Genomic DNA, 6,000 nt, shown 5'->3' with positions numbered 1-6,000 from the left:
CTGGGGCTTGCTTTTCTCTGGGTTCAAGGTTCCTTCTTCCTGGGGCTAGCCTCTCTTTCCTCTGTGAGCTTACTTCCTAGGGCTCCAGTTTAAGTCTTTAGCATCAAACTCCAATATCAAAACTCCAACATCAGAAACCCACAACTCTGTCCTTGGCCATGCCTTTTATCTGTGAATCCCCACCCACCAAGGGATGGGAACTCAAAGCCCTGATGATGTGGCCCAATTAAAGCCCTAATCATAACTCAATCAGACCCAGGTACAGATCAGATTACAAACATAATCCAATATCTATTTTTGGACTTCATAACCATATCAAAATATTTATCCCTTATTTATCCCTTTACCTCCCACTCTTTTTTTTTTTAAAACATTTATTTATTTATTTAATTCCCCCCCCTCCCCCGGTTGTCTGTTCTCTGTGTCTATTTGCTGCGTCTTGTTGTCTTGTTTCTTTGTCTGCTTCTGTTGTCGTCAGCGGCACGTCAAGTGTGGGTGGCGCCATTCCTGGGCAGGCTGCACTTCCTTTGGCACTGGGCGGCTTTCCTTATGGGGCGCACTCCTTGCACGTGCGGGTCTACTACGCACCTGTGTGGCACAGCGCTCCTTGCGCGCATCAGCACTGCGCATGGGCCAGCTCCACACGGGTCAAGGCGGCCCGAGGTTTGAACTGCGGACTTCCCATGTGGTAGACGGATGCCCTAACCACTGGGCCAAGTCCGTTTCCCTACCTCCCACTCTTAATCATACAAAATTTATGTTCCACACAGCAGTCTGACAGAGTTTTGGATTGCAGGTACCAGATTCCAAGTGATCAGATCAAATCATTCAACAGCTTCCTGGTTTCCCAGCACATCTAGAACAATCCAAGTTCTTAGAGATGCTTACATGATCTGGCTCCTCCTATATCTGACAACTTTCCAGCATTCTCCCTGTGTCTTTCCTGCTGTTGTTCTCTTGCAAGCTCATTTCAGCCTCAGTGCCTTATGATTACTATTTCCCTTTGCATGATTTGCCCTCACATTTCATTCAGGTCTCTCCAAGCTGTTTCTCTCTTTTCAACAGAGACCTGAACTTTCCAATAGAAATCCAAATGAGAAAAAATCCAGAGAGTCATATATCTAATCTTTAAGTCAACTATGACTAGAAATCTGATTTATTTACTCCCATTCTAGTGATATTTGTTCTTCTACTGACTTAACTTTATTTTTATATAATATTAAATTATAATGGTTTGTTTAAACTCAACATTTAATGTTTGAAGGGAAAGTAAAGACTTAAGAGGACAAAAAGGTGAAAGAGAATTTGCTTCAGAATATCTTAGTTCTTTTAGGTGATTAGGTATCATAGAAATTGTGAAATGGCTTCACTGTAACAGAAAGATTAGAGTTTCTTCCCCCAAAGCCACAGAACCAAAGCCACAGAAGTACAGACATTGATTATAATATGTTGCTTACAAAGTGATCTTTTACGTTCAAGATGCTAGGAGGATTTTTAAGTGAATTGCTGCTTTGCATAAGAAATCTCTTTTCAGTTTTGATTCCAGGGAACTAATTTTTACCATCAAATTGAGAAAAGTAATCATGTTCTTCTTAGAGTCTAAGAAAAAAATCTAAGTTGCCACTGGAGCACTAAAGTTAGAGGAAATAGCTGCAGGCAAGCAAACAGATAAAAGCTGTTCCTAGAGAACAAGTCAAGGGTGCAGCCAACATTTAATTAGAATACATTGGACAAATGCAAAGTCTCCAAAAAGTCTGCGCTTCATGGAGTTTCGAACTTGTCCTATACAAAGAGTAAGGATTGTTTCCAGTTATTAGGGCTGTGAGACCACGGTATGACCTTAGTTCTGGTGGCAGGGGGGAAGAATAGAGCAAACGTTCAAAATGTGACCATGTGTGGAAGTTGAACCTGGGTCATGTTAGAAACTATCCTTTTGGTTTTGCCACATGGTTATTTTCACCAGTTTTTCAAATGAGGAGGAGTCAGATAGCAGTATTATTATTCGATAATATTCACAGTTTTTAATATAAATTTGTACCTGCATTAATTCCATTGCAAAAGGTCATATGTTCTTTTTTTTTTAAAGATTTATTTATTTATTTATTTATTTATTTATTTATCTCCCCTCCCCCTCCTTCCCCACCCCAGTTGTCTGTTCTCTGTGTCTATTTGCTGAGTCTTCTTCTTTGTCTGCTTCTGTTGTTGTCAATGGCTCAGGAATCTGTGTTCTTTTTGTTGCGTATCTTGTTGTGTCAGCTCTCCGTGTGTGCGGCACCATTCCTGGGCAGGCTGCACTTCCTTTCACACTGGGTGGCTCTCCTTACGGGGCGCACTCCTTGCGCGTGGGGCTCCCCTACATGGGGGACACCCCTGCGTGGCAGGGCACTCCTTGCGCGCATCAGCACTGCTCATGGGTCAGCTCCACACGGGTCAAGGAGGCCTGGCCTGGGGTTTGAATCATGGACATGTGGTAAACAGACGCCCTAACCACTGGGCCAAGGCTGACACTATGTTTTCTTTATTTCTGATTTTTAATTTATTGTCAGCAAATGTACTTGTTTTTTTCATGAAGTCTTACAGATTTCTCACCTCCTGTTATTTATATAACTATATCTGGGATAGAGGATGCTACCTCTTTTTTCTTCTTCTTTTTTTTAAGTATATATTGTAAATGGAAGTAGGCCTTTTCTTTTTTTAAGGTTTATTTTATTTTATTTATTTCTCTCTCCCCAACCCCTGCTCTTTGTACTTGTTGTGTCTGTTTGTCTTTGGAGGCACCAGATACTGAACCTGAGATTTCTGGAGTGGGAGGGAGGCACCTAATTGCTGACGCCACCTCCGTTCTCTGCTTTCTTGTGTCTCTGGTTATATTTTTCCTCTTGTATCTCTTGTTGAGTCATCCTGTCATGTCAGCTCATTGTCCTGCTCATCCTCTTTAGGAGGCACCAGGAGCCTCTGCTCCCTGCTTTTGTTGTGTCTCTCATTATGCTTTTCTTCTTGTGTCTTCTGTTCCATCATCTTGTTGTATCAGCTTGCCATGCCTGCCTGTCACACCAGATTGCTATATTCTTTATGAGGCACTGGGAACCGAACCATGGACCTCCCATGTGGTAGGTGCCACCCAAACTGAGGTTTGAACCGCATCCACTTCCCAGGGTGCTACCCCTGAATAGGCCTTGTAATGCATAGAATCAAGTAAGCATCATCCTTCTCAGGTTTCTGCCTTTTTTTTTCTTAAATTTTAAGTAAGTCAAGGTGATCGATAGTGTTTGTTTATTTATTATTTATTTATTTATTTTAGGAAGTAGCAAGAATTGAACCCAGTACCTGGAACATGGGAAGCAGGTGCTCAAACCATTGAGCTATACCCACTCCCCAGATTTCCATCTTAATAAGACTTATTTAATTTTGAATATTCCCAAATTTACATAGGATTTATTTAGAAAACCTAAATAAAGCAGTGGTATTGGAGTTTTACAAAATTACTGATGAGGAAAACACTATTTGGGAGCTGGAGAGAATGTAAAATAAGCATAGTTCATGCAAGTAGCACAAGTGTATTTACTTAATTACTACAATAATAGGTTAGGAAGGATGTTAGTGTCTGATGGTGTCTTTAGTATTGCAGTGTCCAGTAAAAATTGATGGAATGAGAGGAATTATCCAGGTACTAGTCCAAAAAACACTGTTTATTTGGAGGTGTAGTTAGGGGTGGCTCTTTCCAAATTAAATGAGCCAACCATTACTCATTGGTACTGATCATCTAAAAAATGTTTCATAACATGATTTTATTTCCATCTTATAATACAGTCCTATGAAAAGGAATAAATATAAATTTTCATTAGCTGCTATTGATGAGGATCTGTTATTTCCTAGTTGCTATACATACATTATCTCTCGTCCTTTCAAACTCTTATTAAAATACAAGCTTTATCCCTGTTTTACTGATGAGGAAACACAAGTTTATGAGGGCTAGAAAACTTTTCTAAAGTCATGTAAATTTAAGTGCTACAGTCAGATTTGAACCCAACTTATTTTGGTCCCAATATGTCCCTTATAAGTACTGTTTTGAGAAGTCCGAAGAATGGAAAGTGTGTTGCATTTGGCGTCATAAAACATTAGCTTTGCCTCTATAGCAAGTGCCTTTATTTCACTTAGTCTCAGTTCCTCATCTATAAAATACCATCAAGATATACTTGTTGGAGTAAATAAGTGTATGCAAAAATACATAGTAGCAAAAAAAAACAAAAAAAAATAAAAAAAACAAACAAAAAAAAATAAAAAAAAAATACATAGTAGCATTCAGACAATAAATACTTGAATAAATAAGTGAATGAGAGCTAGACATCTTAAAGCAGTTGAAAATACTAAAACTAATACTTTATTCATCACTATCTTCGTAGACCAGAGCATTTTACCAATGTCTTCATTATTTCTCCTTTGCTGCATATCCAAGAAATGTTATGAGTAGTTTGGTAAAAGAATTTCAAAGAATGAAGAAAGAGAAAATCCTGAGATGGCACTTCTCATTTATTATGAAAACCTGGAAATAGACTACCAGTAGAGTAAACTACCACACATATTGACATCATTACTCAGGTTTACCAGGTGTTTTCCAATGCTGGGAGTGGGTGTAAATCATCAATTTAACTGAATTTGTGGAGTGGTTAAAATGCCACAATCTGGCACAGTTATTCACAGCATAGGTCAGAAATGGCATTTAAAATACATGTGTAACTCTCCTCAGTCCACTATAAATATCATTTCTAAGATTTCTTTTGTGGAAATTAAGTTTTATATAGCAATATCACTTTAGGATAGGACAATGGGCTAAATCTGAATTTGCCCACCTGCATCTGTCTACAGCAGAAACCAAACAATACATCCATCTCCAAAAGAAATCAATAATTACTTATTATTACCAGTAGATAATAGCAAATACTCAGAGATCTTTAGATAAATGACAATGCTGAAATGCACACATTATTTCTTCATTTTAATGCATTTTTAAACTAAAGAGGTAGATTTGAAGGCAATAGGAAATAAGCATAAGGGAGAGTACCTGCCAGAGAATTAAGAACTGGGCTGTTTTTGTTCAGAAATACTCAACTTGACAGCATAGTAAGACTTACTATTAACAATCACTGGTGTTCAGAGTTAGTGTCAAAAATATGTCTCAAAAAAAAAAAGAATTGATTGCTCACTTTTTTCCCTTTGGAGTTTTATGATTGTCATTTATAAAAGAATTAATCAAAAATCTAAATGAGAAAGGCCAGAAATTTAAGTTAAATTGGGGAGAAGAGAGTTAAAGGAGCGCCTAAGTCCCTGTACTTTTCCAGTTGCATTGTGAATGAATATTACTATCTTCAGTGAACATTCATGGCAAATTATTCTGAATATATTCGTTAGCCAGTTGGATTACATGTTATTAAATTATATCCTTTGTTGTACTAAGCTTAGATTAAATAGCTAGAATTCCACAGGCATTAAGGCAACTCGAAGTCATCAGTTAGGCCAGTCATGTGTTTTACCTCAGGGTGAAGCTTAATTCACTGAAAGAAAAGAGGAAAATTTTAACACCTGTGTTTTTATGTAGCTGAGCAAAGAAAAAATTCGATAAAACATAACATTTTTATTTTAGGGCAGAACATGTTGCAGTTGAGGTCTCTGATTATATGACTGCAGATAAAATGTGCCATTAATTTCTTAATTGAGATTTCAAAACTCAACCAATATTGCAAAGAGCAGTACTGGTGAAGGGTCAGTGAACAAAAATTTGATTTCTGTTCAGTGAAATTCTTTGCTGCTAAATTAAGATTATAGCATTAAAATATTTCTTTTATTAATGACTTACATTATGCTTTTTTTTAAAAAAGCAAATGACATTGTAAATTTCCCTATAGGGACTTTCTAAATATGTTTTTGTGTTAAGCATCAAAGTCAAAATAATCAAAGATACTTTGTGTTTGGTGTGCATTTGTAGTGCAGTTAAAATTATTG

The sequence above is a fragment of the Dasypus novemcinctus genome, chromosome 8, assembly GCF_030445035.2.
Source record: "Dasypus novemcinctus isolate mDasNov1 chromosome 8, mDasNov1.1.hap2, whole genome shotgun sequence".
Lineage (NCBI taxonomy): Eukaryota > Metazoa > Chordata > Mammalia > Cingulata > Dasypodidae > Dasypus > Dasypus novemcinctus.
Note: the sequence above shows the minus strand (reverse complement) of the source record.